This window comes from Hirundo rustica, chromosome 12 (assembly GCF_015227805.2).
Source record: "Hirundo rustica isolate bHirRus1 chromosome 12, bHirRus1.pri.v3, whole genome shotgun sequence".
NCBI lineage: Eukaryota > Metazoa > Chordata > Aves > Passeriformes > Hirundinidae > Hirundo > Hirundo rustica.
In genome coordinates, this window is record NC_053461.1 from 403,517 (window position 1) to 422,200 (window position 18,684).

Here is an 18,684-nt window from a genome sequence, read left to right on the forward strand (position 1 = left end):
CTGCTTATCACTTCCCTTTTTACCTCTCTCTTTTTCTCATAGACCGGCCACATTTTCTTGCTAGACTTAAATACAGTCTCGAGTCACTGCTGATTTTAAATGTAAGGTTGAAATCCTTCCACAGATGAGTGGGTAACTGGAGCCATTTCTAAGACTCTGAAGTGCCTTCAATGATCTAAACCGAGGCAGTGGGGGTTTCTTTCTCTGGGTTCCCTGACGGTGGGTTTCAGCTGTCTCCTGGACTGAGGTGATGGACAGAGCAGTTCGTAGCAATAATCTCACGAGCAATCATTTATCCAAGGACTACTCGCCTGGTTTTCAGAAAGCTGAGTTAGCATTGGCCTAAGAAGTGGGAGAATGCTGCTCCTGCTGTTACATCCGGGCCCCAAAGTCTCTGCACCCACGGGCCTCCCCTGCTCCTCGTGCAGTCCCAGCCCGGGCTGTTCTCACCTTCGCTCTTGTTTTTGATACCAGGGCCACAGGAAGCTCCCCCTGCCCGGCAGCCTCTCGGTACCACCCTCCCTCCCAGCTGGAGCCTGGCGTTCTTTTTTGTTGTTATTTGCCATGTCTGTCTCTTCTGAATCTTGGTTCTAAATAATAAATCTTATTTTGATGCTGTTGTTCCCTATTTCCTTTCCCCCTCGGCCCCTCCTGTCCACCTGCAGGGGTGAGGAGAGCGCAGGTGGAGGTACATGTAAAGCTCCAGAACCATTCAAACGCTTGGTTAATTCAAAGTTTTGAAGCCCCAGGGCCAAAATATACATATTTATGTTGATTTTCTGCTTCTCTGGGGTGCCTCCTGCCTTGGCCTTTTCTGAGGAAATGGGATGGATCACCTGCACGGGAGCAGGCACTGGTGAGTGGTAAATCACTGCTGGCCTTGGGCTTCCCTGCTCACAGGAGGGACCACCCTCTGTCCCTTCCCTGCCGGGTGGGAAGAGGGATCCAGGTGAGATGGGACACCTTCCTGTTTCTCTTTTGGTTGTTCTCTTTTCCGTGCAGCTCTCTCCTGGCTGGGGTGACAGAGGTGTTGTGTCGCTGAGGTGCTTCTCCAGGGATCAGCCACTATTCCAGTGATCACAGACACAAAGCACTGTGCCCTCATCTCAGATTTTTATTCCCGAGTTTAAAAGATGATTTTTCTCCAGGGAAATACCTTGCAGGGTCTCCTGGGGTCCAGGACTTCATTCATCAGTTGTTTGGAACTTCTTCACTGTTTCTACAGACCCTTGAGCTCCTCTACAGTCACAGGGAACCAAGAGGCCTCTGACTCCAGATAAGCATTTTATAAATGTTCTATTAATATTCAGATTAAAACTAAGGATTGGTGTCAGAATCAAAGCTCAGGAGTGGAAGCTGCAGCAAGCCCTGGCTGGTGGCTGCTCCCCACCTCTGCCCAGCCCACCTGGCTTTGGATAATCTCTCCTCTGAAGGGCTGCTCCTTCTGGGAGGGTACCCCTGTGTTTGCAGTTTGGAGCTGCTGAGGGTCCCTGAGCTCCTCTGGCATGAACCACTGAATGGGATCCTCTAATTCACCCCATGATTCTGTGAGGGGGAATGGGTTTAAACTAAGAAGAAGTTGGTATTGGAGATTAAGGGGCTGCTGAAGCAGTGAAGAGTTTGGGTGGCTGCTGACTGCACTGGGGCAGGGAAGATTGGAAAGGCTTCACATCCCCTCTGTATTTGTGCAGTTTCTGTAAGAACTTTAGAGAATGTTTAAATGGTTTATTTTCTACGCAGTTTCTCAGTGCTTTGGTGGCCTGAGCAGGCGAGTACCTGTGAAGTATAAGGAATACATTTGGTGAGAGACTGATGACACTATGAGCAGGTTTCCTGTGCAGCTCCAGCTGAGTTAGAAGTGCCCAGAGTGGGGCTGTGCCCGTGTCCCAGAGCTGTGGGACCCTCTCAGAGCCAGGGCTCTCCATCACTTTTGAATCAGCTCTGAGGTGCTTCGAGTTACCTCCCTTCCCTGGGTGCTGCATCTGCATTCGCATGCATGCAGTTGGTCCTGAGGGGGAAATGCATCAATTCCGTGTCTTTCTCACAGCACTGTTCATTTCCTTTATTTAATCTCTCTGGGTAAACTTTTGGCTGTGCTCAGTAGCAGGAGCTCAGGCTATGGTGACAAACGCAGTGTCCCCAGGGGTGATGGCCCCTGTGCAGGGCAGGTGGGACTGTGCTTGCCACCAGTGGGCTCAGCTGGACCCCAGTGAGGGACAGCCTGAGACCATGTTTTCCAGATGAAGAAGCAAAGTTCCCCTGTTTCCTTTCCTCCACTCCCTGTTCTGCAAAGCTGGAGCATCCCAAGGGGCTGTGCCCACCCTGTGGGAAGGGTCTCTGGGAGCTGGGGGCACCAGGGCAGGGAAGGCAGCTCTGGGCTCTGGAGGGGCTGCACGCCTCTGCACCCTGTGACCGTGTCACCCTTGCGGCTCCCAAATCACCGCTGAGCCCATCTCTTACCACGGAGTGAACCAGAGGGAAGGGCTGGGAGCAAACATGCGATTTTTTTATTGTTTTTTTTAATCAGATCTAGGACAAAATCCTCAGGATGTGGGCTGGAGCCTGCAGAATTCCCCTGGGCCCCGCCAGGCTGGGAGCTTGGGGCAGGCAGGGGCACAGCATTCTGTTACTGGCCTGTAACTATCCAAATCTCTATTTTTGAAGAAACCTCTGTGTTACATCCTGGCTTCACAAGATACTGCAGTTACCAGCAGTTCAAGAAAAGACACGGACGGGTGTGAGCGGCCCAAACCTGTTCCCAAACACCGATTTCTGCAGAGGACTGCAACTGGAGCGTTGCATACCGCAGTGGCGGGGTGGGATTTTCAGGGTTTGTTTTTCAGGGTGGGTTTTTCCGCTCACACCGCATGCCCGATGGGCCGGAGCCGGCTGTCTGTGGCAGCAGCCCTCGGCTCTTTGTCATGCTGATCGGCAATGCCTCGCTGTTGTCATGGCTGCGGGCTTACTCCTGAAGCCAAAGCGCTGCACAGCCCCTTTATTCACAGTTTCGGTGTATAAACTAATTAAGTCAACTGAAAGCAGCAGTCTGTTCCCCGCGCCTTGTTTTTCTCATATGCGGGATCAGATAGACCTGATTCCTGCTGTGAAAAGTGCATATTATATGGCTCTACGCAAGATATTTACTATATGTGTTATGTTGTACTAATTGTTAATGTGGTATTAATATTTTGATAGTATGGTAAATGTAGTTTTGTAGTTAAAATGTAGTTTTTATGTACCAACCACAGGAAAATATAAATCTTTCAAAGAAGAAAGAATTTATTACTTTCTTATCAGAAGAAGACCAGCTCCTCCTGCTTTTCTCAGCCAAGTGGACGCCACAGAGATTAAAGGAAAAAAGTGATACTAACCAGAGACAATTCTTAGTTAGAATAGAATTTATGCATTATGTATAAATTGTATGAATATTCAACAGGCTATTGCTTTTAAGAGATAATTTTTTGTTAACAGGGGTCCTTCTTCAGAGCTTGTAGCTCGGGAGAGGCACCCAGACGTCTGTAACTTTGTTTTTATTGTCTTGTATTGTCCTAACTCTAAAACTGTTAAATTTTTTTACTCTAATTCTATTTTTATAACCATCTTATTTACTATTAAACTTTTAAAATTTTAAAACAAGTGATCGGCGTTTATCACAATTATGGTAGCAGAGGATGGTTATAACACCTCACTGCTGGTGCCTTAGGGGAATCAGAGTGAGGATGGCGCGCCCTGCCCAGTTTGGCAGCCTCGCTCTGTGTTCCCCTGCTGTGACCGGCAGATGCAGGTTACGATCAATGGACAAGAGGAGACAATAAAACAAAGAAAGGGAAAAGATTCCCTAAAACCGCGGTAGTTAGCCCCTAAGACCAAAGTGTACACGAAGACAAAGACCCAAGGACAAAGGACAGGTAAGTATTGGTTTGGAGGGGCGGTTAAGGGGGGGATGAATGTGTGTGAATGAGAGGCAGCTGGTTATCCCAGACTTGCTAAGCGAGTGCGGAGTTTCTGACGCTGCGTTTCCGTTCTTTCGCGAGAAAGACGGCCAGTAAAGAGACGAAGCGAGTGATAAGAAGAGTGAGAGAACCCCCCCCAGGGAAACTGGGACTGAATTTTAGAAAAGGGGTGGGACCCTTAGGAAGCAAAAAGTCTGCTGGATTAAGGGGTGATTGCCCAAGAGCATCCAGGACTAAAACTTTTGCTGGGTTGAGGGATTAATATCCCAAGAGCACCCAGGGTGAAGCAAAAAGTCTGCTGGATTGAGGGTTAGGTGCCCAAGAGCATCCAGGACTAAAACTTTTGCTGGGTTGAGGGATTAATATCCCAAGAGCACCCAGGGTGAAGCAAAAAGTCTGCTGGATTAAGGGGTGATTGCCCAAGAGCATCCAGGACTAAAACTTTTGCTGGGTTGAGGGATTAATATCCCAAGAGCACCCAGGGTGAAGCAAAAAGTCTGCTGGATTGAGGGGTAAGTGCCCAAGAGCATCCAGGACTGAAACCTGCTGGGTTGAGGGATTAATATCCCAAGAGCACCCAGGGTGAAGCAAAAAGTCTGCTGGATTGAGGGGTAAGTGCCCAAGAGCATCCAGGACTGAAACCTGCTGGGTTGAGGGATTAATATCCCAAGAGCACCCAGGGTGAAGCAAAAAGTCTGCTGGATTGAGGGGTAAGTGCCCAAGAGCATCCAGGACTGAAACCTGCTGGGTTGAGGGATTAATATCCCAAGAGCACCCAGGGTGAAGCAAAAAGTCTGCTGGATTGAGGGGTAAGTGCCCAAGAGCATCCAGGACTGAAACCTGCTGGGTTGAGGGATTGTGCCAAGAGCACCCAGGGTTTTGCCGGATTGAGGTTATGCCCAAGAGCATCTGGGGTTGAACAACACAGCTAGATTGAGGGCTAAAGTGCCCAAGAGCATCTGGGGTTGGACAACACAGCTGGATTGAGGGGATATCCAAGAGCACCGGGACTGGCCAGTAACACCTAAAATGGTAATAGGTGATTTAAAAGTAAAAGGTACCTTGTTGTTGTTTTGTTGTTGTTTTGTTGTGTGACCTGCGCATAGGCCTCAGTTTCCCCGGGCAGGTGGGGGGCTGTGGCAAAGTGTGTGTGACCTGCGAATAGGCCTCAGTTTCCCCGGGCGGGTGGGGGGCTGTGGCAAAGTTTGTGTGACCTGCAAATAGGCCTCAGTTTCCCCGGGCAGGTGGGGGCTGTGGCAAAGTTTGTGTGACCTGCAAATAGGCCTCAGTTTCCCCGGGCAGGTGGGGGCTGTGGCAAAGTGTGTGTGACCTGCGAATAGGCCTCAGTTTCCCCGGGCGGGTGGGGGGCTGTGGCAAAGTTTGTGTGACCTGCAAATAGGCCTCAGTTTCCCCGGGCAGGTGGGGGCTGTGGCAAAGTGTGCGTGACCTGCGAATAGGCCTCAGTTTCCCCGGGCGGGTGGGGGGCTGTGGCAAAGTTTGTGTGACCTGCAAATAGGCCTCAGTTTCCCCGGGCAGGTGGGGGCTGTGGCAAAGTTTGTGTGACCTGCAAATAGGCCTCAGTTTCCCCGGGCGGGTGGGGGGCTGTGGCAAAGTTTGTGTGACCTGCAAATAGGCCTCAGTTTCCCCGGGCAGGTGGGGGCTGTGGCAAAGTTTGTGTGACCTGCGAATAGGCCTCAGTTTCCCCGGGCGGGTGGGGGGCTGTGGCAAAGTTTGTGTGACCTGCAAATAGGCCTCAGTTTCCCCGGGCAGGTGGGGGCTGTGGCAAAGTGTGTGTGACCTGCGAATAGGCCTCAGTTTCCCCGGGCAGGTGGGGGCTGTGGCAAAGTGTGTGTGACCTGCAAATAGGCCTCAGTTTCCCTGGGCAGGTGGGGGCTGTGGCAAAGTGTGTGTGACCTGCAAAACCGGCCATAGTTTCCCCGGGCGGGTGGGGGGGCTGTGGAAAAGCGTGTGCGTGACCTGCAATTCAGCCCTTTTTCTCCTGGCGTGTGGAGTGGGGGGGGCAGTAAAGTGTAAGTGACACGCAAATTAGCCTCATAAGTGGATCGGCACCTGGGGCGACCAGATTCTGAGCCCTCCTCAGAGGCCCAGCTATAGGGGGAGGACACACAAAGCCACGATTCTCTGGCGACAAGCTGCATGTCCTAAGAGTGTGAAAGAGTGTATAAAAGTGAAGAAGGAATGAAGTAAGAGTAGATGGAAGAAAGCACATGTAATGTTGGCTGGTATATCTCCTTAGAGGGAAGTGTATTGTATTTGTGTGTGATAGAAGGGATTTGTGTGTGTGTGCATAGATAGAAGTGGTCTTTAGGTTGTAAGAGAAAGTGAAAAACAGAGGTGAGGGACGAATAGATAAAATCTTGAAAAATGGGGCAGAAAAACAGTACATTGGATAAAAAAAAAAAAAGAAGTGTAAAAAATTACCAACAGAAATACCTCAAGATAGCCCTCTTGGCATTATGTTAGCTAACTGGGATAACAACCCTTGTACAAGAAAAAAGGAAAAGGTAAAGATGATACAATTTTGCATGATAGAATGGGCAGAGAAGGAAATAAGATCTGACCACGTTTATTGGCCAAGATATGGCTCTTTTGAGAACTGGATCTGTCAAGCTCTAAATATATTTGTAAATTCAAAAGAACCGTTTAATCCTGAAGAAAGAGAATATGCCACATGTTGGACAGGAGATTTTAGGAGAATAAAAATCTTTAATGTATCAGAAACGCCCGAGACGAAGCAGGAAAAGAAAAAGGGGAAAGAAAAGGGAAGGGAACAAGAAGAAAAGAAAATAGAGTGGGATCCTTTGCAGGCTTTGCCCCCTCCTTTCCCGCTCTATCCGTCCGCGGCCGAGCCCCCTGTCCCAGGTCCCGCTTCAGCCCCGCCCGCCCCCAGCGCGGGCTCGCAGCCTCCGGCAGCCCCGCCTGCCCCGGTTCCCGTCCCGAGCGCCGGTTCGCAGCCCGCGGCAGCTGCGCCGGTCCCCGCATACACCCCAGCCCCGGCCCCGCCGGTGAATTTGTCTGCCTCAACCGCCTGGTCTGCAGCCGCCTTGGGGGCCGTGCCGGGGGCCTCTCCTAACGCGTGGTCTAGGGCTGCGGCCGCGATTGTGCCGGGGGTCCCGTCGGTCCCAGCCGTCCTATCTCCAATCGCCTCCCCCACTGCCCGACCCCCGGCTGCCCTGCCCGAGCCGGCTGCGCTGGGCGCTGCCGCCGCTCCTTTGTCTCTGCCGGGAGCCGCTGACTCAGCTGCCACCATCCCCATGCAACCTGCCCACGCTCCCCTTTGGAATCCCCCGGAACTGCTCCCTCCTCCTGTCCCGGCAGCAAACCCCGCCTACGCTCCGCCCTTGGAGGACCAAGCCTCGGCGCTATGCCCTCCCCTTTCCCCCCTTGCAGCCCCGAGCTCCGTTCCCTTGGTAACCACAGCAACTGCTCAGAGGAACGATTTCTCCCTAGAAATGCCTTACCGAATTACTAGAAGTTTTGTTAAAAGACAGCCCCCTCTGGATTCTTTCCCAAAACACGGGAAAAAGACTGCAGAGGATAAAAACCAGAAATGGGATAAAGAAATTAGTCTATTCCCACTGAGAGAAGTCCCAATGGGGGGAGGTGGGACAGGTTTTGTAAATGCCCCTTTGACTTCTTCTGAGGTCAGGAATTTTAAAAAAGAAATCAAAGGAATTTTAGAAGATCCTATCGGCACTGCTGAACAACTAGACCAGTTCTTAGGTCCAAATATTTATACCTGGGAAGAGATGCAGTCTATAATGAAAATAATATTTTCTCAGGAAGAAAGACAACTAATCAGAGCAGCTGGAATAAAAGTTTGGGAAAAAGAGAACCCACAGGGGCCCCCTGGAGAGGACAAAATGCCCACTGTGTCTCCTGAGTGGGGTCAAAATAATGAGGAAGGGAGGAAACACATGAATGAATATCGTAATTTAATAATCAAGGGAATAAAAGAGGCGGCACCCCGAGGGCAAAATGCTAAAAAAGCTTTTGAGGCACAGCAAGAAAAAGAGGAATCTCCAACTGAATGGTTGGACAGACTTAGGAAAAATATGAAACAATATTCTGGAATAGACCCTGAAACTGATGTGGGAAAAGCTTTGTTAAGGATTAACTTTGTTACAAATGCTTGGCCAGATATCAGAAAAAAATTAGAAAAAATTGAGGATTGGCATAATAAATCATTAGATGACTTACTAAAGGAGGCTCAAAAAGTATATGTTCGAAGAGATGAAGAGAAAGCTAAACTGAAAGCAAAATTTATGGCAGTCACCATGCGAGAAAACAATTTTCAAAAAATTCAAAAACATACAGGCAATACTTTTAGAGATAAAATTAATAAAGAAGGATAAACAAGAAGGTAATGAGAAAAACAACATTAGGAGGTCGTGAGTTAGCTCTCCGACCATTTCAAAGTATCCAAGTAGATTTTACTGAACTTCCTCAAGTACAAAGATGGAAGTATTTATTAGTAATAACAGACCATTTAACCCATTGGGTAGAAGCAGTTCCCACTACCAAGGCCTCAGCCAACATGGTAAGTAAGACCATTTTAGAACAGATTATTCCCAGATACGGAATGGTTAATAGAATAGACTCAGACAGAGGAACGCATTTTACGTCAAAAGTGTTACAACAGATAATTCAATCTTTAGGGATAAAATGGGAGCTCCATACCCCATGGCATCCACAGAGTTCTGGTCATGTAGAAAGGATGAACCAGACTTTGAAGAGAACTTTGACCAAATTAATGGTTGAAACCCAAATGTCATGGGTACAATGCCTACCTTTGGCCTTATTGAGGATCCGAACACAACCCAGGTCAGACCTGGGAGTGTAACCCTATGAAATGATGTTTGGGTTACCCTTTTTAACCACCCAACATGAAAATGCTACCTATGAGGTAGGGGAAATGAGCGTTAAAAGATACGTTAATACCATCGCAAAAACTCTTGAAAACTTACGGTTGAAAGGAATAATCCCTCAAACCACACCTTTAGACTTTAAAATCCATAATGTTCATCCAGGGGAATGGGTGCTAGTAAAAACCTGGAAAGAACAATCCTTAACTCCTCAATGGGAAGGTCCTTTTCAGGTATTGCTAACAACCGAGGCTGCGATCCGGACCAAGGAACGAGGGTGGATCCACGCCAGCAGAATCAAAGGACCTGTGGATGAACCTAAGGAGTGGACGATTACATCTGAACCGGGTGATACAAAACTGACTCTTAAACGGGGACTGGGTGGTAATGAACTGGGAAGACCCAAATGGTCCAAGAAACATACCCAGGATCACACCTAATTGGGAGATAAGGCCAAGCTTATATCAGTGGTTTCAAGTTCCGTCTGGACAAGTTTTGAGACGCCTCAGATATCCTCCCTGGGGAGGAATACTTCCACTCCAAACAGGAGGATCAGGACTGTTTCGGGCAGAGAACTCTTGTATTTACGCCTTAGCCTGTGATTTATACAAGGAGGAAGAGGAGTTGCAACTTCCATCAGTGTCAGACCAAATACCTTGTTTGATCCACCCAAATACCAGACATGCTAGCTGGGTTAAATGTAAATGTTTAAATTGTGGGAAGAATTGGTATTGTAGTTCACACAAGCGACGTTCTCGTTGCAAGAAGTGTCAAGGACCAAATCGATCTCCTATCCAAATAGAATTCCAAGAAACTGAAATAATAACTTTGTTTTGTGGATGGGAATTATTAGTGCCTGTTGAATGGGAGATACCTGAAGAACAGTGGGAAACGACAGTTAAAGAGTGTCAAAAACGATTTGTCTGGAAATTAGCTAAAAGGAAGTGACAAGGAAATAGAGGGCAAGACCAGATTGGCCTCTGTATTCGCCACCAAGAAGATCAAATACACCTGCTGTGGGTTGCAACCCCATAGGCATGGGAGGTGGGAGTATAAGCCATACTGGACCTCTGTTACTCCTTTTTCTGTCACTCAATTTTTGTCTTCTCCCTTTTGGGATATCGACAAGGCCATGTTACAGATGTTACCAAAAGCTGTACATGGAAAGACACCGAGGTTCTTTTTTCATTTCTCACACTCATGTCAACAGCCACTGTTACAACCCATCCAAATTAGGCAATTGCATACATAAAGGGAAAAAGTACTGGATTGCAGAGAACTTAGGAACAAGTGGTAGCAGGATGGGAAGTCAGTGCCCAAAAGAGGAGAGATGGATTTGTTTTACCTACATTACTGGGAAAAAAGCACCAGATTTAGTAAAAGAGCAGTTGATAAGCAAAAAGGCTAAGTCAGTAAAACCACCTAAGCCTGTGCCAATTTCCATCAATGATTTGTATGCCAAACTTGAACAGCAATTAGAGAAAGAAATAGATATCTCAAGGATGGGTAAAAATCAGTTTGTAGAATTGGGAGAAAGAATAAGTAAGGAACTTAACATAACCAATTGTTGGGTCTGTAGAGGGGCTTTGATGTCAGAAGAATGGCCATAGAAAGGCAGCAGCTTAGGCCCAATTGAGCTTCTAAAATGGAACCAAGCAAGTACAAGTAGAGAAAACAGACCAGAAGGGTGGATTTTAAGCTCAACAGTGATAGGGGAAGAATGTCTCTGGCGCACTGGGAAAAGCTTCCTCTATGAAGTAGGAAAAACACCCTGTAAAAGATATAAGGTTAGTAATGGAACTTCTGTATGGTGGGTCCCAGAAGCACCAACCGTGTATTGGACCCAAGAAAAAGCAAAGAAAGTGAATTGTAAGTATGACAACAAAACAAACCTTTTTCAATGTAATGATACAAGTAAAAATCCTTACTATGGCATCCCAGAAGTTTCCAAATTTTGGGAGAATATAGATCAACAAAAATTTAACTATTGGACAGCTCCAGACGGCTTATTTTGGATATGTGGAAAAAGAGCATACCCAAAACTCCCCTCCCAGTGGAAAGGGAGCTGTACTCTAGGAATTATACAGCCAGGATTTTTTCTTTTACCAGGACCTGATGGGGATCAATTAGGGATACCAGTTTATGAGGATCTAAAGAGAAACAAAAGAGAATTGATTGGAGGATTCCAAAAATGGGGAGATGAAGAATGGCCCCCTGAACGCATACTAGAAACATATGGGCCAGCCACCTGGGCACAAGATGGGAGTTGGGGATATCGAACCCCAATTTATATGCTAAATCGTATTATAAGACTTCAGGCCACTGTAGAGATAATAACGAACAAAACTGGTCAGGCAATGGAATTAATATCAAGGCAACAAACCCAAACAAGAACGGCTGTGTATCAGAATAGGTTAGCTTTAGACTATTTGTTAGCTGAAGAAGGGGGTGTTTGTGGAAAATTCAATACATCAGATTGTTGTTTAAAAATAGATGACAATGGAGATGCCGTCCTGGACATAGTCAATGATATCAGAAAAATTGCCCACGTACCAGTTCAAAAGTGGGAATCAATGCTAAATACTAGCTGGTGGGATAATGTGTTAGGAGCAGAATGGTGGAAAAAGTTAGGCTTCTTCCTTTTGTGCGCTACAGCTGGTTTAATATTTCTTCCTTGTTTGATTCCCTGTTTCATTCGGCTCATCACCAGTGTAGTACAAGGCATGCAATTAGTGAACATTGACCAAAAGTTGCCTACAACAACACCACCACAAAGGATTATAGTGTTAAAGAAACAAAATAATATAGAAGACCCCTTCAAAGAAGCGAGATTGATTTGTGAAAAAAATGAGCGAATAATGAAAGCTAGAAAACAATGAATATTGCTCGAGCCAAATTAATTATAAAAAGAAAGAGGGAGGATTGTGAAAAGTGCATATTATATGGCTCTACGCAAGATATTTACTATATGTGTTATGTTGTACTAATTGTTAATGTGGTATTAATATTTTGATAGTATGGTAAATGTAGTTTTGTAGTTAAAATGTAGTTTTTATGTACCAACCACAGGAAAATATAAATCTTTCAAAGAAGAAAGAATTTATTACTTTCTTATCAGAAGAAGACCAGCTCCTCCTGCTTTTCTCAGCCAAGTGGACGCCACAGAGATTAAAGGAAAAAAGTGATACTAACCAGAGACAATTCTTAGTTAGAATAGAATTTATGCATTATGTATAAATTGTATGAATATTCAACAGGCTATTGCTTTTAAGAGATAATTTTTTGTTAACAGGGGTCCTTCTTCAGAGCTTGTAGCTCGGGAGAGGCACCCAGACGTCTGTAACTTTGTTTTTATTGTCTTGTATTGTCCTAACTCTAAAACTGTTAAATTTTTTTACTCTAATTCTATTTTTATAACCATCTTATTTACTATTAAACTTTTAAAATTTTAAAACAAGTGATCGGCGTTTATCACACTGCCGTTCTCCAAAATACCCAGTCTGACTCCGTTTCACTCCTCGGCTGAGTTTTGTACCTTAACACCAAGCAAAGTTCACTGAGTATTTAATCGTCCAGAAACCTCCTTACAAAACTGAGGGGGTTTCTGGAAAATGTCTTTTGAGCTGCTGGGTTGAGGCTGAGAGCCAGTGCGCTGCAGCTGCGCTGCATTCCGTATCGCTGCTGTACTCGGGGCAGGACCCCGGTCACTGCGGTCAGCTTCTGAGCTTGTGCATTGCTGGGAAAAACAAACAAACAAACAAACGAACGAACGAACAAACGGCGGCAAAACGCCCGTGGGAGGGTGTCAGCAGAGCTGCTCGCTGCCGGCCCGGCACGGGAGCAGTGAGGACGGAGAGGGGCACGGTGTCCCCTCCGCCGGGGAAGGGCCGCGCACAGGGACACCCTGCCCGCTTTTTGTTGAACTGCATGGGAGCAGAGGCTCTGCGTCAGCCCCGGCAGCGGTGCAAGGAACCCCCGGGCTGTGAGGCGGCGCCAGCGGCCTGTAGGGAAACGGTTTGGGATGTCTGGTGGCCCCGCTGGTGCCCCGGTCACTGCTCAGCTCCTGCGCAAGGTTAAACCGGACGGGGACCCTGAAAATCCTCTCAGCGCCGTGTAAGTGCTGCTGCGGCGTCTCCAGGAGGACAGGCTGGGCCTGGCAGCCCGGGAAGGGCCGTGCCGCGGGGCAGCCCCTCAGCCCCTGCCCGGACAGCAGCAGCCACGAAGCAGCAGCAGACGCCCCTGGGCCTTGGCGGGGTGCGCAGGGAGTCGGAGCGGGCGCTCCCGTCCCACACGGGGCCGGGGCCGGGGCCGTGGCCAGCACAGTGTCCGGAGGACATGTGCCCCTTCCAACTCCTTGTTGCTCCACAAACGTGCCGCAGTAATTGCTTCGGATGCTTTCTCAGCAAATATTTTTACCGCTATTGTAATTTTGAGAGTGGTGAGGAAATGTGTTCCCCCCCATGAGGCTTTGCGGTCGATATGTTAATGACTGTGTCCCCGTTGGTTCTTTCCTGCTTCCTCCTTTTTACCACAGCCGATTGGTCCGTTTTCGATCCTTCCTCTGATTGGTTCATTTCTCAATCCTCCACCCGATTGGCTCAGATGTTTTACCTCGTCCCCTGCCTTCCATATATAAACCCCCGTTCCCTCAGGTGCGTTGGTATTTCGGCGCTGGACTCTGACGGAGGGGCTGCTGAGCAAAGACTCCTGTGGAACTCCGTATGACGGTTCTGTCTGTGCCCTCAGCGTTCCCCTGAAGAATCTGAAGTCACTCACCATTGCCCCAAAGAGCTGATTCCACTGAACAGCCTGAAATCACTCAGTGTAACCCCAAAGAGCTGATTTCACTGAAGAGCTTGAAATCACTCAGCAGGCCGCCTGTGCCTCTGGGCCGTCCTTCTAGGGACGCTTCTCCAAAAAGGTCGCTGCACTCTGACCGCCACCTGCCATAACAGGTTTGTGTCTGGGCACAAACACCAGGACCCACCCCGGTGACGGTGACACTCCTGACTCCGCGTGTCCCAGGCTGGAGCCTGGACTCTTCCAGCAGGGCACGGCGCTGCCATGCCAGGGCAGGTAAGCAGAGACCCTTTGTGCCCACAGCGCCTCTTGTCCGGCTGCAGGCTGGGTCACCCTGCTCTCCCTTCCCCTGCCCCAATTTCACATCCAGTGCTGGGTGAGAACAGGTGCGTAAATGGTGATGTTCTAACCTGTGCCCGAGGGAGGTGCTGGGACACATACACGGTGCCAGGTGGTACCAAGGGGCACACACCCAGTGCCAGGTGACACCAAGGGACACACACCCAGTGCCAGGTGACACCAAGGGACACACGCCCAGTGCCAGGTGGCACCAAGGGACACACACCCCGTGCCAGATGCCACAGGTAAGGCCACTGTCCTGCCCGTTGGGGCTCCTGTGGAGGTGGTTAAACACGCCAGGAGCAGTGTGTGCCCACTCAGAGCATCCCAACAAATGATGTATTCACCTTCGTTCCACAACAGAAATAAAATCACACGCTAATGTTCCATTTATTAAAGTACACATATTTTTGTAATAAAATCCCACATAGCACTACAGAGTGATGTGTTATCGCATGTCATAAACCTTCCAGCTCTCCTGTGGATTTCCTTGGTCCCCCGTTAGCAGGCTCAGGGCTGGTTAAACGGTGTATTTCTGCCCGTTCTGTCACAGCCGTAGCACTTCTGAGGCCTCTGAAGCTAACACCCTGCACTCTTCAGGCCATTGTCCTTTCTTGCTGTTTCACAGTACAAGCCCAGAACATTTAAAGCATGTTTTGTATCACATCAGGCTGCTCTAGAAAGGGCTCTTCACTGATTGTAAAGTAATTATGGAGGACAAGTTTCACTCAGTCCCAAAATAGCCTGGCATCAAATTCTCAGCTGAAATAAACTGCTGTCCTGCTGTTGCCGTGGGCATGAACTGACCAGGATGGAGAAGCAGCAGGTCTGATCCCAGGTGGGAGCTGTCAATGTGGCAGAAGAGCTCGGTCATAAAGCTAATGGTGACTTAGACTAATTTATTTTATTTCCTTTAATTTACCGTTATGTTATCTTATTGCTTTTACTTTATTTTAGAAACTTCTGTGAAGGCTGAGATTAGTGGGGCCTCTCAGAATATCCAGGTTAAAGTAGTTAATTATTTAAACCAAAGACAGAGCTTTCTTCTGAGCCCTTTTAGGTTGGTAGTGAAAAATAACCTCTGGTTGAAGGCTGGGAAAGCAGGAGGTGAGGATCATGATTTAGCACTGCGGATGTTCTGCACAAGGATGACGTGTTCCTTGGTGCCTGCACAGCACACGGGGCATGTGGGCATGGGGCAACAGAAGAAAACAGGAATAACAAAACCAGAGTATTCCTTGTTCAAGCAGCACAGCTCTAGCAGGAGAGGACTGGCAGATAGATTAACCCACACTTCTTGTTCAGATTTAAGCCCTGTTTAGGCAGTGAGGGTTTCTGCCTCTGGATGTTGATTTCTATTCTGAGAAAAGCTGCTTTTCTGATACATATCCCGATACAAACTGTCCTCGATAGCCCATAGGATCATCAATGGAATCCAGCACCTGGTGGATGCTGCCAATACAGGGATGGACCTGTAGTCGCCACCCTTTAGGCATAACTTTGCAAAGTTTTGGTGGTTATTGCACTCGTGGACTCTGCTGTAGGTCAGGATGCTGCTGGCTCAGAGCTGTGTGTCCTCACAGCTGTCACCTGTTCACTGTTGCTCCTTTAATTTTGAGGAACCACAGTGGCTCAGGGAGAAAGGAGTGCTGGGACAAGGAGCTTTACAGAGCAAACTGTGGGATTAAAGGCTGGGGTGTTAAATTAAAATTACCATCAATAGTTTAAAGGCTTTGAGCTGGTGATAGAGCAAGGAGGCGGGCACAGGTCACAGCTGCGTCTCCAGCTCTTTCTGAAGGACAGCTAGAGAGGGACGAGGATGAAGACATCTCAATAAATCATATAAAAAAGAGCCTCCATGAGAAAAGTGCAGAGGAAGCAGCATCAACAAGGGGGGATGCAGCGAGTGGGCAAGAAGAGAAAGACAGGGACAGGACCTCTTCAAAGTATATCCAAGAGTTCAGTCACTTTACATCTTTCACTGTGCTCTGAGAATTTTTACTGGATAACAGTCCTTCAGCTTTCTATTTTTTTTTATTTTTTTTTTTTAATTTTAATGATGTTTTAATGTCAAACCAAGTGGCCAGTGAACAGCATCAGGTTGCTTGAAGTCAAGCACATGAATGCTGTAAATGACATAGCAAAGGGGAAGACTAAGAGAATGAGAGACTGTGACAGCAGTTTGGGATGTCGGGATTATCACGTGATGGCTGGGTAAAACACAAAATACGTTTTCTATTAATTTAGTTAAAGCCATCTGTTTTTTTCACATATTTTCTCAAAATCTTTCGTCTTCTCTCAGTGTCAGAGCTGACCCCTGTTGACTAAGGTATCTTTCATTGAATAGGTTTTTACCAAAAAAAGCCCACTCCTTTTCCTTAAGTGAAGAAAATAGCATGAATCATGCTTTTCCAAGGTTAAATGGGTTTTTTATTTCTATAGGCAAGAAGAGAGTGCTTCTCAGTAGTACTACAATTGACTAAAATATCAAAGGATAATTATTTTTTTATCCTATCAAAGGACACCTGTGATTAGCATTTAATCAAACAAGGGTATGCAGGCCTAGTATCACCCTGTCATGAAATAATGAGGACATTTCCTAGCCCAGAAAATGCTTCTCATTACCATTAGAGGCAACAGAAAAGTGCATGTGATGCTAAGGGTTTGTTCTCAAGTTCTGAGATCTGCATGTTGCTGTAGCAAAATCTAATCTCTTGAATTCCTCAAAATGCAAAGCTTTGTCCAGAAAAAAACCCAAACAAACATAATTTATGAAGAATGGTAGAACTGATGATAGAAGAATGATAATTGGAACTTCTCAGATTTAAAGGCCATGCAAAGATGTGTATGATATGGATGGCAGTGTCTGTGCTACAAACTGAAGGCAGGGGCAGGTATCCCTGATATTGACAGGACTGCAAGTCCGGAGTGCCTGCATTCATGACTGCACTTTGATCATCCACAGGAGGTAACAGGCAATCTGCAAAACTGAGAGTTGCAAATGGATTACCACTATTAGCAAAGGAAGTGCAGGTAGCTGGGAAATACCTTTACTTACTTTGTAAACCTGAATTTTGAATCACCTGTCACTGGGATCATGGGGTAAATCAGGGTATCCTGATCTGGTTTTGATCCAATATATGATTTAAACCAACAAACAGCACGTTGGTACTAGTGGGAAATATTTCCCATGTTCACTGGCATTGCAGTGCTTCAGAACAGGCTCCAGTGACTGATGCTCTGAGAGACCCATGTTACCAATATGCTGCCACCAACAACCAAAGCATGGGCACAAAGGAAAGGACTGAAATTCCCAGGAGAAGAACTAGCAGGGGAAGAAAATCTCATTTTCTGATTTCCATTTATAGCCTACAATAGCCTGTCTGCTATACCTGTTCTTTGGAGGTATTCACTTCCTGGCAGTGCTGCAGCACACTCATGGGGTACTTTGAGTTGCAAATTCTGCCTGGCAGAAACTCAGCAGAGTTAATCATATGTAGCAAATTAAACAAAAAACCAAACAAGCTGGGAGGTGGGCTTAGGAGGACCTGCAGCACCTGAATGTTTTCTTACCCCTCCTAAGCAAACTTTCCCAAATTGCAGGGAATGGGGAGAGTAAGACAGAGGGCAGTGGTGGGTTTTGTATCCAGGATCAAACCACCTGTGTATGTATCTGCAGTTCATAGACTGCAGCAGGCTGAGAAATTTGTCTATATTCTTACAATAGTCAGAGTTCAAGCTTCCCTGCAGTGAAATTGTTGAAGTTAGCCCACCAACATATCAGCTGTGCTCTGACAATGAAGTGATGAGCTACTGTGTGCCCCAGCTCCTGTCCCAAGGAGGCAGGTGCTGCAGAAAGGGCCCCTAAAGCACCAGCAGTGGGTAGGATGTTCACCAGCCATGGGCTGGCATTGCCAGGCACAGATGTTTCAAGCAGTCTTGAACCTAACATGGATTTGCAGCATGGAAAGAAAAGGTGTAAGAGGCAGGAAGGTGGGTTTGGTACAGGTCAGCTGGATGCAGATATCCTCATCCTGTATCCTCGTGGGCTGATGAAATGGCTCCTGAACACCACCTTCTGCAGCACGTCCTGCTGCTGCTGAGGAGGCTGCCTAGAACATTGCTGCAGAAATGCACCTTTGTCCCATTGTTGACTTTGGTGCCATGAAAGTGTCTCAGTCCCGATATCCTTCTCCCTAAAACCACAGAAAGGGTAAAAATTAATCTCTGGTCAATGGTTAGTGTTAAGTTATAACAAGCTAACTCAAGCCCGGTGTAACTAAGCCCAGAACTTACAATAGAATCATGGCAATTAGCATTTGTGGGAAGGAACACATCACTGCTTTAAATGAAAACTATTTTGCCATTAGCTCAAAGTAGCTTGTAAAAGCTTTCACTATGACTAAGATCTGCAGTAACATTGGAGATCATTCAGCCAAAGAGTGTGCTATAATGCCTATTTATGGCTTTAGCATTTTAAGGTTTTTTGGGAAGTAAAGCAGTAGGGATGAAGCGGACTCCCTCGCATCTGCTATGCCTTGGAAGAGAGCATGTGCCTGCTCGGGGATAAATTAGGAGTTACATATTCAATCAAGAATACACGTGTAAGGAGTTAGGAAGAGCTGGATGCCAAACTCTCATCCGCCACTTCACAGGCATAAACAGAGCAGGCTACAATCACTTTGGAGGAGACAACTCTGCTGGCA